Below are 14,113 nucleotides of genomic sequence, written 5' to 3'. Positions count from 1 at the left end.
CACCTACCTGGAAACCAGATGTGAAGGATTTTACCTGATGTGGGGCTAGAGAGACGGAACATGTTTGCACTAAAATCTTGATAGATTTTTATGAGTTTTTGTTTTTTTTACAAGGGGGGCTGATTGCAAATTGCTGAAGAAATGTGAAGAACTTGATTTAAGCTTGGAAAAATGAGAAACCGGGAGAATCAAAATTAACAGATTTTGCCATCCCTGAAAACATATATTTTGATTAGAGTTTATGGGGTGGCTTTTTAATAACTGAAATATGCTATATAAATTTTAATTGTTTACAGAACTTTTAGACCATACTAAAGCTAGTCACAGGGCAGTTTCTGGCACAGTACATAAAAAAAATAATATTAGACATAAGAAAACATTGCTACAATTAAAACCACTTAGAAACCAGCAATCAGAAATGACAGCAGCTCAGAATAATACTTAGACCTTGGCTAACACGGTTGTTTATTATGCAAACAGGCTGAATGTACGTCCTTATCTTTACCGTACCCAGACCCGCTGAAAATATGTGCACGCCAAAAAGATAAAAACACCTAGCTGCTGAAGATGTGTTGTCTGCGCCAAACAAAGAGGACTATGGGTGGCCTTCTGTCAATCAGCCAGGAATGTTTGGATTCCTGGTAGCAACTACTGTTTTGTTCTTGAAGTGGACTACTTTCTAAAACATGCAGGCAGCATGGGAAGGGGGGGCAGGCCGCAAATCCATGCTCAGGCACTCCAACAGCATGCAAGAGAGATCTCTGAGTGGGATTTGGCATAATGGGTGGGAATACAATCAAGGGCAAGACAAGATTTTCTTCTCCCTTTTCCATCTCCAATCTTCTGTTCCACCTGACAATGTTTTCGCCCGGAGCGTACCTCAGGGCTACAGTGGAAGCTGTCCAAGTGGGGGAAGGCAACATAAAAGGCATTATTTTTCTTATTAGGCTACAGTCTGTACTAATGTCCTTTCCATATTCCGTAGGAGAATGTAAGTGTCTAGAAAAGAAATGATTTTTGAAAGGAAGGGGAATTTGGGCCTGGATTTAGACCACCTGTCATCCTTCTCTCCCTCTCCACTAGTAAAAAAAGAGGGAGGGAGGGATCCTCCCGCAATTCTAATGCCAACCTTTCAGCGACAGCAGCAGTCACATTTTTTTTAATGAGTCCTCCCCAAAAAGGAGTGCCACTTTTTGTTCATGTACTAGGCTGGGGAATAGACAAGGATGAGCGAGAGGGGAGAAGATTCTGGGATCGTTCCCATACAAATGGAGAGGCGTGTGAATGTGGAACTATTGTAAAGTACACAGATGGACCTTGAAGAAAACAAACACAAAGTTCCTGCCACACGAGACTGCAGGAAGCTGACTGGCCGGCTGAGAATCTGTATCACTAGACAGTGCAGAACAAGAGAGAGAGCAGGGAAAGGGATGGAGAAAACCTGTATAGAAAGATTTAAATCAGCCAGTCAGTCAGTCAATAGGGGAGAGGGTCAACAAACATAGGAAAACATATTTGTTGCGGGGGGGGGTGATATCTATTGCCACAGGAAAAGAGACAGCTATTTTATACCAAGCCAGTCAATTGGTCCATAAAGCTCAGTATTGTCTACTAGTAAGGGCTCTCTGGGATTTCAGATGCTCTGCAACTCTGCAATGGCTGATCCGAAGGAACATAGGAAGCTACCTTATACCCAATCAGTCCACTGGTCCTTCTTGCTCAGTACTCTAAGCTATACTGATGGGCAGCGGCTCTCCATGGTTTCAGACACAGGACAGCTGCACATTCCTGCATTGCAGGGGGTCGGACTAGATGTTCCTCAGGATCCCTTCCAACTCTACAATTCTATGATTCTAAGCCTCTCCCCCTGTCTTACTTGGAGATGATGAGGCTTGAACCTGAGGACTCTGCATGCAAAGTAGATGCTTTGCCACTGAGCTATAGGCCTTCACCCCTGTTCCTCAAGACACTAGTATTGTGGACTTCCTTCAGACCACCAGTGGCCACACTCTCCTCAAAACTCTGCAGATTATAAAAAGTCCATATACACACCCTGAAGCCTAGGATAAGGAGAGTTTGATTGGTATTTGGCAAGTGTTGAAGGAACCGCAGTCTGAATGCTAAATTGCCAGCATTTCCCTAAATAGAAAATGTCTGCCACCCTTTAATTTAGGGATGCCAGATCTCTAGGAAGATGGGCAGGGTAGAGGCCTCCTCTGCATATGTTAATTCATATATAAATGTATGTTTATTACCTAGCACTGAAGCCGAGTTGTTAAACACACACACGTATACAAGCACACCAGGAGTCAGAGGCAAAAGAAAACTGACCATGTGGCAATCCCACTTCCATTTACCCGTCTCAGCTGTGGGGCTTTTTGCTTAGGCAGAATTTTGCACCATATGCAGGAGGAAATACATTCAGAAGCCGCAAGGAGCCTTATGAATACATTATTAATCATTAGGCACATCGGGGATATTATCATGTTATCAGCAGAACCGTGAACAAGTTTTCCCCTGCTGAGAGTGAGAAAATAGACATGTGACACCTAAATAATCTACTCTACGGGCCAATTGTACCAATCTGTTGCATTAATGACAAGGTTTTCTCTGGGAAGAGGCGTGGGAGGGGAGAGCGAGAATGGGGAAAGGATTTGCACTGCTTTCTTCATGCCTGTCACACAGACGTCTTTCCAAAAGAAAGATCCTTGCATTAAAATTGCACAGGTTCAGTCCTCTCATATCTTACTGTTGTCTGGTATCGAAGCATAGGAAATCTTTTTCAAATGCTGTCATGCCATCTATGTATTAAGCATCAATATACACACAGTCTTGGCACCTCCATTCTCTAGGCAGCAAAAGAAGGGAGCATGTCTGGAATTCACTTTGTGTCCAGTTATTGTTTAGGGTTGCCACCTTCATCCCTAAGAAAGCCCCAGGTTGTCAGCCACCTAATTTTGGCCCTGCTCCTGTGCCTTTAGCAGCAGCTTGACATGCAGATATCAAGCCGGTGAAGTGTTTGCCACTACCATTATTATTTATGCAATCCTTAATCCTGGGCCAATATCATAAATATAACCTCAGTGTCGTTAAAAGAATTACATTCACACACACACACACACACACACACACACACACACACACATCTCCAGAAGAAGCTGGAGATCCTACTTTTAATGTTGATATGTCAGGCTGCTGGTTAAAAGCATTGAAGAATAGCCCGTAAAAATGATGGCAACTCTATACAATGCATTTCATACAAAAGAAGGAGACAAGGAAGAATTCAGGAACAGGCACCAGTTCACACTGAGTGTGATGCTCATGGAGGGGAGTGTCATGCTGCCAAACACCGTCAGCTTTTTGATCATCATGGATGATCTTGGGGGTGTAGGAGACAGGGAAACACACACACACACACACACACACACACACACACACAGCAACATGTCCAGAGCTGCAGGTCACAGCAGACAATACTGAACTAAGGAGACCAAGATGATATTCTGAAGAAGTGTGCATGCTCACAAAAGCTCATACCAAGGACAAACTTAGTTGGTCTTTAAGGTGCTACTGGACAATTTTTAATTTTTAAAAATATATTTCTAAGGAGACCAGCTCAGTAGAAGGCAGCCTCGTGTTCCCAAGACCTTTATTAGAATATATGAATGGCCACAGTGATATGCATTATTTGAGGGCAAAGTGATTCCACATATTGTGGTTAGTTCATCAAAATTTACTGTCTCCTACCAAAACATTTTGGGCTCCTGTGTTCGAATCCTGTTTGCAGGATTCTCACAGGTACATCTTTGGCCACAGTGACTAGAGGGGCTATTGGCCAGATCCAGCAGACCCTTCATATGTTTTTATGGCATTTTTCTTTTGAAGCCTTTGGTTTTTTGAATATCATTTGGAGAAGCAGGCCTTCATGGTGAAGAGTGGCTGACCCAAGAAGTTCCTACTCTCCCATCAGCCATGGACTCATGGCTCTGGTGAGGCCATCTCCAATCTCATCTGCATTACGGAGAAAATAATCCCAACCTGCCTTGTGGGACTGCTGTAGGGTATAGTAACACTTTATCAATTTTAAATAAGACATTTTATAGGAGACAATTAATAGTATAGAGGGGGGGGACGCAGGTGCGGCGCTATGGGTTAAACCACAGAGCCTAGGGCTTGCCGATCCGAAGGTCGGCGGTTCGAATCCCTGCGATGGGGTGAGCTCCCGTTGCTCGGTCCCAGCTCCTGCCAACCTAGCAGTTTGAAAGCACGTCAAAGTGCAAGTAGATAAATAGGTGCCGCTCTGGCAGGAAGGTAAATGGTGTTTCCGTGAACTGCTCTGGTTTGCCAGAAGTGGCTTAGTCATGCTGGCCACATGACCCTGAAGCTGTACACCAGCTCCCTCGGCCTATAAAGCGGGATGAGCGCCACAACCCCAGAGTCGGTCACGACTGGACCTAATGGTCAGGGGTCCCTTTACCTTTACCTATAGAGAGAGAGAGAACTTAGGCACCAGAGCCTAGCCTAAGCTGGCCCTACACCGTGTGTGGAAGGAAGGGGCCAAGCTAGGGTAGCCATGTGCCCTTCCTTAGGGAGGGCAGTTCTCTATTTGAGGGACTACCCCATTTAAAAATAAAGATCTATAAACACAGGGACCTTGGCACTGGGACATCAGGCAAGTCACATTTATTCAGTCAGTCTTGCTCCCCACTGCAGTGAGATGTGTTAGAGACCATTTCATTAAGTTGCATATAAATTGCTGAAATAATATTGTTGAATTAAATTAGTATTCTATTTAAATTACAGTAATTGTTTCCATATGTGCATGTATAGCTTCTCTGTACTGAGCAAATATTTTAGAGTGACTGAAGCCTGAGGTTGCCTTTTCTCTCACCTGAACCTTCTCTTTCTTTCATCCATTGTACATTGGAATATTTATTGCAGGGCCCCTGCTTTAACTCAAGTGAATCCCACTCAGCTCTGCCTGACCAGATTCTTCCCTGATTGTCCCGCTGCCATCCATCCTTCCACTTTTCTTTGAGCAGAATGACCTCAAGAGCACTTTTTTTGTGCTTTAAAACACCCCACACAAAATGAGAGCACAAGTTAAACAAAAGCCCACAACTGCCTTGTTTACTGGGAAGAATGATCAATGAGCTTAAATGAAAGGACAGGAAGCCAATGTTTTCGCTGTAATTTGTTAGTTAAAGAGTGGCTAGTCCAATTGTTGCTGACAAGAGACTTCCCTCTCTCCCCTTCTTTTTCAAATGAAGGTTCTGGGAGGAGGGGGGGAGCAAAGGTGTCAACAGCCCGTGAAATGGGTGACATCAGCAAGCTTATTCACCTCTTTTGTTTGTTCTGGGAGGCTGAGTTATACTGAAATTGAGTGAATGTCCAACTGAGTGAATGTCTCCTTTCCACCAAGAGAACCGACTATGAAAATTAGGAAGAAATAAGCACCACGAGAACCTAAACTGTTTGTCTCTGTTTTGTCGTATTCACTGCCATTATTATAATATCAACAATTTGAAGATATATGGGAGTAACTACTTTCGTTGTCAGAAAAATACTAAGAAATTAGGATTATGCGGTATGTTCACATTAGCATCCAGCGCACACTCCCACTGCTAATTTTTGAAGCTTCATTCGCATGACATTAGCAGTAATCCATATTGATCCTGTTGTCTTTGTCCATGGAGTTTTCTTGGCAGGGATACTGGAGTGGCTTGCCGGTTCCTCCTCCAGGTGGATCACGTTTGGTCAAGACTCTCCACTATGACCTGTTCATCATAGACAGAAGTGCCTGGCGTGCTCTGGTCCATGGGGTCACGAAGAGTCGGACATGACTAAACGACTAAACAACAACAACATATTGATCCTGCAATCTCTTGGCAAATACTGCTGTTGGATGTGTATGTGTTTTGCGTGTTCAGACCCAGAAACCTGCCCCTTAAATAAATTCACACATGACTCAAATTTTAGTCTTGGTTTTTGTTAGAATTTAGGCCACAACTTTATTGATTACAGAAAGTGAGTGGTTGCATAGGCTCTGGTTCAACTAGCTCCCTGCCATGCAGGTAGCACTGACCCAGGGTTCCAGCATAGGTCAGCCAAGGGTGAACACCTGGATAAGCGAAAAGTCAGGAACGGACTATGTCCGCCACCCAGATGTCCCCCTGGACTCTGGCACGGGCACAACCCCCTCTCAGGGGTTGACCAAACCATCTGAGTCCCTGGATTCCTTTAACGGAATACCCTTAACTAAGGATGGCGAGAACGTTCTCCCATCCCTATCACCTGAACCAGAACCTATCTGCCACAAGAGCACCCACGCTTGCTGCCAACCACTCAAACCTGTAACCAATCCCTTAACCCCACTGACATGGAGGTCAGCCACAAATCATTCCCAATCACAGACAGATGAACCCCATCAAGCCTGTAAAGGGACACATCTTGGAAGGTAATGCCTGGGTGACGGATCAGCAGAACCTTCTTGGCCACTGCGCTCTGGACGCACCTCCTGGCCCTCTCGGTGGCAGCTACCTCACCACACATGTCACTGCAGAAGCTGCGACCAAAAGATTTTGAGTCCTGGAAGAGCTGCCTTCAACTCTCCCAAGTCCTCCTGCATGCGGGTCCGCAGGCTCAAGCCAGAAGCTTCCAGAAAATTAAAGGATTAAAGAAAGTGACTTATAAGTAATTGAAATTAGGGGTTGCTGGAAAAGCTTAAAATAGGGATGCAGAAAAGGGAGGTATGGGGAAGTCGTTGAAACAAGGTTTAAGAAAAAGAGGTTATGAAATTATACGTGTTTATATGTTTGTTTGTTTATGTGTTGTTAGTTGTATTGTGTCTTAATATATGTTGGAAAATCAATAAAAATTTATTTAAAAAAAAAAAGCCAGAAGCTTCCAGAAAATCGTTCTCGCCCAGCTGCACCACCTTCCACAGACACCTTCACCCGCACCGTCAGGAGAAGCTCCTCCCAACGCATTCCTCGTCTGGATATCCAGGAGACGCACACGTGGTCGGGGAGTCTGAGCCTGCATCCGAATCCAGACTCCGCTACCCTCCTGCTGGCCCAGTGGACAATGCTGTGCCTGACTATCTAGACGTGCAGGGTAGGCAGACCTAGGAATGAACAAAATAACATTAGCGACTGCACCTCAGCGCCATGTCTGAATATAACCCCGGTATGCTCCAGATTTCTAGCGGCCCAGATCCTTAATCCAGTCAATGGACAGGCCCCAATGCGCAGTGGTGGTAGCTGCCCCAATGTGAAAGGAATGAACTGCAAACTCACTGGCCAACAGGCCACATGCTGCCAGAGCCTTGCATATTACTGCAACAAACTGATGCCTTCTTAACAGGGACCCATCTTCATGGACCAGGAAGGGACCATCCCCAGGCAGGCAAAGTGACAAATATTTCTTGGCATCCTTCACTGGACAAGGGCCAGGCTTACGAATGGTAGGCAGCCTCATCAAGGCGCCTCTGCCCAACTGGTCCATTTTGGAATTAAGAATAGGGAGCACCAGCTCCGCATCGGACAGCTGAATGTCCTGCAAAAGCAAGCCCCTGGGAGCCCTTCCCTGCGCTGATTCCAGCACCACTTCACCCACACGCAGTGCACCAAAAAATGCAATTGAAAAGGTCGCTGAAAAGAGTCTCGCCTCATAAATAGACCAGCAAACTAGCCTCAGCTTGCTGCGCACAGCACATAAAATGTCGAAAGTGACAGGCCTCCTACCTGGTGACTTAGGTGGCTGCAGCCTGGCCCAGCCCTCAAGAGCCTTGCGCACCACAAACTTTGCGCAAGGGTCTCTAGAATAAAGGGACTTACAGAAAAATGAAATGGCAGAAGATTGAATTCGGATGGACTTCACAGCACGACCCATAAACCGCAGGTGAGCCAAATACTGCAACACCTGATGTGTGGATGGCGACTCTGTACTGTTGCTTGTCGAATGCTGTGCTCTGAAAGTTAAAAAGTCCACCCAGGCCTTCTTATATGACCTCAACGTAGAAGGAGAAAGGGATGCTATTACTCTCTGAAGGACTAGCTATTGCCAAGGTTTTCTTAAGCCAGCTGCAATCTGCTTCAAAAACTGGATGCAAAGTAAGTGGTAATGTGAACATACCCTAATAGCTGTGTGCTGGTGCAGGCACAGGTGTGCAGCTTAATAAGAGTTCTAGTGGGGTTGCAGGGGCGGGGAAACCAAAAAGGTCATGCACGTCTGGTGAACGCATCACCATCCCCTCTCGAATGTGAACTGCTCCTGCAAAGGCAGCTTAAATGCAGTGGAGCTCACTGCATCTGAAGCCACAATTGTGAGCATACCCTCCAAAGGCAGTTGTGGAATAACTGGGGATTGATGAAAAATTACTTATGTATCAATCCCAGAGGCAAATCTAGTTGTTTCACAGAATTGCTTTAGGATGTGAAACCAAGCTTTATTTTTAGGGAATGGTTGTAGCAAACACTTGGTTGCGGGCAAGTCAGCTTCTTATATTCCAGTGAAAATATCAGAAGGATCCCTAAAAACAGCAGAGATTGGGTTCAAGTTTGCCTACATTTCCTGCTTCTTAAATCACAGGAGGCTACCACTTAATAACTTGGGTTACTGAAATGTACTCTATTATTGAACTAATCTTGCACATCACATTAAGCCATAGAAGAGTTTACTATGAACGCACCTACCTGAGCTGTTTGTTGGAGCCAACCAAACTACAATGCTTGGTTCAGACATAGTGCTAAGCCAGGGATCATGGCTTGTTCCCTCTCATCATGGGCATGGAGGAGCAAATCAGGCACTGCTCACTTGTGCATGAAAAGCCACCGTTTATGGCATATGAAATATCTCCTTCTTGTTTCCAGATGGGAGCAGCAAAAACAACAAAAGAGTCTTCTGGCATCTTAAAGACTAACAAATTTATTATGGCATAAGCTTTCGTGAACCTGAGTCCCTTTATCAGACGCATGAAGTGTAATCCTAAATTGGCAGGCTTCCTTTGCACCAGAAGATAAGTTATTCTTATCAAGAAGCATTTGGGATGCAACTCCTTTGTGTCCATTATAACTTTCTAAAGGCTAGAGCCACAAAGCTCTGAGGACTTAAATCTGTAAGGGCCTTGGAAATACCCATATGCAGATAGACACTTGACACATTTTAATGTGGGAGGCTTAAATCATCTTTCAACTTCACTCACATAATGCATGTCAAATGTGTCCTTGACATTAATGCAGACAGAAAAAGCAGAAGGGGAGATCTTTATAATGTGAATGAGCATTCTGGCAACATTTGCATTACAAATGCAAGGATGGTCTAATACGCATGAAAATGCCCTTCCTTCATCTTGTTTTGTGTAGGTGTACTTGACTGCTACATTAACCCAGGTGAGCTCCAACCACTCCTCCCCATATCTCACCTTGATAGTTTATGGCTGCTGCACAGCAGATCCTTTGATTAGTTCAGCTTCTGGGAGAGGCAGTGGAAAGTGTTAAATGTATTGATAAATGAACAAAGCAAGTTCCTTTCTTAGTCTGAAGGTACAGAAGAAGAATTACTAAGGATTAAGCAAACCTCAGGGATCAGCAGAGGTTCACAGCATATTGGTGTGACAGGAGAGCTCAAACACCAAAATACAGAGCGTGGTTCAAATCCAGAGTCCAAATATTGAAAGAGGGGAGGGAACCAGCTGAGAATCACCTTGCACACACAGGAGGGCCCAAGTCCACCCCACCCCCCAGTTCCTGTGTGTGTATAGTGAACTCCCCTTTGATCAATAGGACTGTGTACCTCTGACAATGAAAGGACGTCTGTGCAAAGCTCCCCAAAACAATAGCAATGGACTCTGTGCATGAACGTGGACACAAGGATACACAACAAGCCCATTGGATTCAAGCCCTCTCCATGAGTGAGTGAGTGAGCGAGCAAGCGAGTGCGAGTGTGTGTGTGTGCTCATCTTGCATGTTCTGCACATTAGGGATACAGTTCTGTTTTGCACGCGGAGGCCGTGTGCCCCTGACAGAAATTAAAGCGCTGTCCTACAAATAAAGCCTAGTATTTTGCAAACATGAAAAGCTTAAATCTTTTGATCTCCCGAGCCTCCCCGCCAACGTCCTACTCATAAAATTTCAGATTTCAAATCTATCGTGAGGCTTAACACAGGGGAAATGGTGATTTTTTTTTTCCTAGGCGGCTCAAAGCGGAATTCAGGATTATATTAAAGGCACGAGGAAAGTTATTAGTAGCGCTGTTCTTCAAAGAATGACGGGATCTTGGGAGGATTGATGTCATGGGAAAGCACAGTAATCCGAGAAAGTGATTTAAAGAATTAACCCTTTCTTTTCTTTCTTCCTGTTCAAAAACAGGAAGGAAAAAGTGCTGTCAAATACCTCAGACTAACCAATGCGATTGGTTCAACATATTGGCCTCCCCACAGTCTAGCTGCAGCAAATGTGCATGCTTTGGTGTAATCTTTCAAGTTCTCAAAACCTCATGGGTCCATGTTGGTTTTAGGTATGGTTCTGCCTCTACAATACAGAATTTTTTTTTAAAAGTCCCACCTGTTTTTGCAGGGTTTGCACTAATACAGAACTTTCAGTGTGATGCATCCCTTGATAGTCGTTTATGTCACAGAAGGTCCACATTAGGGCCTTCTCTTTGAAGGGCTGTACAGTCCAAGAATAGCTTAAACCATAAGAAGGAAGAGGAGGGGTCCTGACGTTGCCCACCAACCTCCGGCCACAGGCTGCCACCCTCCCTGCACACCCTCCATACAGGCAGATGTACTGCATTTTTATTTGAATTATAGTAACGATATAATGACCTTGAGGCAAACCTACTAGAGTTCAGCACACATTTTATATAACCTTTGTGGTAGTCACCATTTTATAAGCTCAGGTTTTTCGGGTGTGTTTGTTTAATGATAATCCGACTGCACCAGCTACCAATTAGTTTCTGGGCCCAAGTCAAAGTGCTGGTTTTAACCTATAAAGCAGGGGTCAGCAAACTTTTTCAGCAGGGGGCCGGTCCACTGTCCCTCAGACCTTCTGGAGGGCCGGGCTATATTTTTTTTGGGGGGGGGGGAATGAACCAATTCCTATGCCCCACAAATAACCCAGAGAAGCATTTTAAATAAAAGCACACATTCTACTCATGTAAAAACACGCTGATTCCCGGACCGTCCAACGGCCGGATTTAGAAGGTGATTGGGCCATATCCGGCCCACGGGCCTTCGGCTGCCTACCCATGCTATAAAGCCTTATACGGCTCAGGACTGCAATACCCCAAGGGCTGCCTCTTTCCATATGAACCTACCCCCCGAACCTGAGATCATCTGAGGCCCTCCTTCATGTGCCTCCTCCTCAAGAGGTCTGGAGGGTGGCAACACGAGAATGAGCCTTCTCTGACCGGCAGAATCCGTGACCAGGGAGAAAAGTCAGCAGAAGAAGATTGGAAGAAATTTAAGGAATATCTACAGAAATATTATAAAATTAATGAACTTTGAAAAGATGTTGGTTTGAACTTTGGTGGTCTTCAGCTGTTATGATAAAGATAATGGGGATTATAATTGTTTTTGTTACTAAATTTAAAAAAGTTGAGTGGAAAATAAGGTGATATTTTAAAAGGAATGTTAAGAGATTAGGATTTGCTGAATTAACAAATTGAACTAGAGAACAAGAAGGGGAGGTATGAGGAAGTCAAAGAAACATGTGACTGAAAACTGTTATTGAAACTGAATTGTTTTTAATTCTTTTCTTTTTCTTTTTCTTTTTGTCTTTATATAAAATTGGAAAATTTAATAAATATTCATTTAAAAAAAAGAGAGAATGAGCCTTCTCTGCAGTGGCTCCCCATCTATGGAACGCTTTCCCCAGGGAGGCTCACCTGGCTCTTTCATTATGCACCTTTAGGCACCAGGCAAAAACGTTCCTTTTTAGCCAGGCCTTTGCTTGATCCGATTTACCTCCTATGCCCTTTTAAAATGTGTTTTTTGTGGGGGAGGGGCTATTGGGCTGTTGTTTTTGTTTTTATTATGCATTTTGTGGTTTTATATCTTGATTTTATTCTGTGAACCGCCCTGAGACCCCCGGGTATAGGGCGGTATATAAATTCAATAAATAATAATTTAATCAGTACCAAAGCGCAGGGCTTTTTTTCAGCAGCACCCCCCCCCCCATTAAACAGATCCACTGTACACAAGTGTTGAATACTTTGATTTATACATAAATGTTTCATGGGTAGAGATTGCCAATCACGTTTAAACGAATAAGCACTTAATAGTAAATAAATAATTGTTTTTTAAAAGGATTGTTTGGATACTTTTTTCTTCTTCTAACCCCCACTGAAGTGTATTGGTCCCCAGCTGCATCAGCTATCAAACCCGCTAGTGTGGACAGAACATAGCTGGATGAATAGACAGGGGAGGTGCAGCATCCCCCATAGTACGGAAAGTCAATCGCAATTCTGCTTTTACCTTACAGCACAAGCGCAATGATTTATTAGCATTAGGAGCCATCCATCTGGGAGCTGCCTTGGTCACGGGTGAAACAGTGGCACAGAGATTAGAGGAGTGAAACAAGAGTTGGGCAGGAGAAGGGGAGAGAAAAGAGTCCAGTCTTTTGCAGAATTCCAGCTGGTTTTTATGAATGACTGAGTTTATTACAACAAAATAATTATGAGTCAAGTTGTATCAGACGTTCCAGCTGTCACCACGATTCACTATTCCTTGCATCAAAAGGCAAGGTTGCTAGATTTTGTTTATTTTGGAAAAAATAATAATTTACACAGTTGTGAAAATTCAACCCCTACAACCTTCAGGATAAAAAAATAAAAAAACCCCAGGAAATATATTAACAGGCAAGATTGCTACAAACACATATACTGAGCCTGCAGGAGATTAAAAGGGATTAGGGGGAGGACCTAAAAGGAAGATGAAACCATACCATGCTCACATATCCCTAGGGTTAACCTATTTTCCCCAGAACAATGTAACATATGCACATTGCTAAATATGCGTTTAAAACAGGAGTGCTACACAGAAGAGGAAATTTAGTAACACTGAATCCAAAGTAGTCCAGAAGAGCCTTGCAGATTCAGAATAAAGAGTCATAGGAAGTATAATGATCCACATCTTTACTCAGGTGTATATGGGCTTGGGGTAACAAGCTTAGCCTAGTATCTGTTTCTGGGGATGGCAGCAAGTTAACCCTCAGTGCAGCAACAATGGAAATAGCCCTGGGTCCAAGAAAACCCTCAAACCAACCAGCCAACCAACCAGCCCCACATTTTGTTTCTTTCTGAGACTGATGCAGCCCTCCATTTTGTTTCCTACACTTGGGTCACTCAAACTGTGGGGTCAATAATGTTTTGTAAATGCTTCTTACATCCCCACATTCTCACAAACATCCATAATCCTCTCTCTAGGCCAGCGGTTGGGAAGCATATTTGGCAATATACTTAGTGGAAACTTAATAGTATCAATAGTATCACTGAACACTACAAATGTGAAGAAAGCATGAAGGACAAAGACAAAAACTCTGAGATAGAATTTGCACCATTTAATCATATATGGGTTTTGAAATATGTTGTAATTACACAAGGATAAGTGGTGCAAGCAAGCAAGTAGAGATGCTGGTGATCTTTTTGTGTCAATGGGCAATGCAGTCGGTCGTGCAGTCGGCCACTAGCATGATCAGAATTCTCTGTCCTCCTGCCATCTCCCCAATGGCTGCTCCCCCCAAATGTGCTCCAGGAGATTGAGGGAAACCCTCCAGATTAAATTTTGGGGTGGTGAGGAGGAGAAACCCAAAACCCTGTTCTACTGCTGCAGTCTCTGCAGGCAAACATAATTGGATCTCACACAATACATTTATTTATTTTTTTATTTTATTAAAAAATATGTGTAGCCTTCCTTTCTGTTATAATCTCCAAGCTGCCTCGCAGCACGGTGCTATCATAAAACCAAACAATGACACCAATATAACATAAAACAGAAGATAAAAAATGGTAGATAAAATTCAGCACCTAATAACACAGAGAACATTTTATGGAACTCATAGTTATTTGTTTTTGCTGTATTAACATAGAGACATCTGTTAACTTTTCACTG

Source organism: Podarcis filfolensis (genome assembly GCF_964270895.1).
Source record: "Podarcis filfolensis genome assembly, chromosome: 7".
Classification (NCBI taxonomy): domain Eukaryota; kingdom Metazoa; phylum Chordata; class Lepidosauria; order Squamata; family Lacertidae; genus Podarcis; species Podarcis filfolensis.
The sequence above is the reverse complement of the archived record's forward strand: the minus strand, read 5'-3'. Positions refer to the sequence as shown.